Source organism: Ochotona princeps, chromosome 4 (assembly GCF_030435755.1).
Source record: "Ochotona princeps isolate mOchPri1 chromosome 4, mOchPri1.hap1, whole genome shotgun sequence".
Taxonomy (NCBI): domain Eukaryota; kingdom Metazoa; phylum Chordata; class Mammalia; order Lagomorpha; family Ochotonidae; genus Ochotona; species Ochotona princeps.
In genome coordinates, this window is record NC_080835.1 from 112,301,784 (window position 1) to 112,302,890 (window position 1,107).

General features: G+C 37.7%; 1 non-coding gene across 1 annotated transcript; it reads left to right on the forward strand.

The window, feature by feature from the left end:
• The first annotated feature begins 580 nt into the window (after positions 1–580).
• LOC118759594 (U6 spliceosomal RNA) lies at positions 581–682 on the forward strand. Its single transcript, XR_004996286.1, has one exon. It is a non-coding gene; the product is annotated as a U6 spliceosomal RNA (small nuclear RNA).
• The last annotated feature ends 425 nt before the right edge of the window (positions 683–1,107 follow it).

The window sequence follows — 1,107 nt, forward strand, 5'->3', positions numbered from 1 at the left end:
CTGGTCAATCCCTGAGTTATCTCTCATTTATCTGCAATGGTTGAGGCTGTTATCAGCAGAAGAATTTAGATACCCCTACCAAAGAAAATGTTAGGATCTTCAAATGACTCCTCACTTCTTAACCTTATCCATATCTTGTGAAAAAAAAAAAAAAAAAAAGCTGAGTTCCACTTGTGGAAGCTCCAGCAGCTCATCATCTTCTGTCTTCTAGCAAGAATCCAAGTGAAAATTAACTCCAGTTTTACCACAGAAGTCCTTGTCATTTCCCGGTCAGTCAAAAGCTAGTTCACATTCTTTACACAACTTTTTATTTTTACTTGTTTTTAATTGTATGATACAGTTCCATAGTTCCTGGGATTTCCGCTGCCTTTTCCCAAAATCCCCCTCAACTGATTCTCCCTATATTATTATAATTACTAGCACAGTCCTTCTAAAAGCAATCATAAGTGCATCGTCCTGCTATTTCTTTCTTAACATTTTAGGTATGGACAATAGCAGAAAGTCCAGCATCCTATTGTCAAGATATACTCAAGTTTCATTGGGAGTCCATCTCCAATCTGGAAGTAGAGATGTAGACTGCATGCTCGCTTTGGCAGCACATGTAGTAAAACTGGAACAATACAGAGGAGATTAGCATGGCCCTGCACAAGGAGATGCAGGCTGCCCTATACCTCACATTTTGAGATGATAGTTCTGTGCTCGCTTTGGCAGCACATATGCTAAAATTGGAATGATATGATAGTTCTTCTAAATGACTGTATGTACATGTTCGTTTATCTATATATCTGTTGACCTTGCATTTTGCATGAAGGTTGCTTTATATCACAGAAAACATATGGTATTTGTCCTTTTAATTGGCTTATTTCACTGAGCATAATGGTCTCTACTTGGGACCACTTTGTTGCAAATGTTAGCACTCCATTCTTTTGAAAATGAAATGCAGTAGATGTACCACAGTTTGTTTATGCACTCCTCTTTTCACACTACACAACCAGCAGAAGAGTAATATCCACAATGTACAAAGAGCTCCAGAAACTCAACAACACCAAAGCAAACAACACTGTGAAGAAATGGGCAAAGGAAATGAACATTTTTCAAAACAAAAAA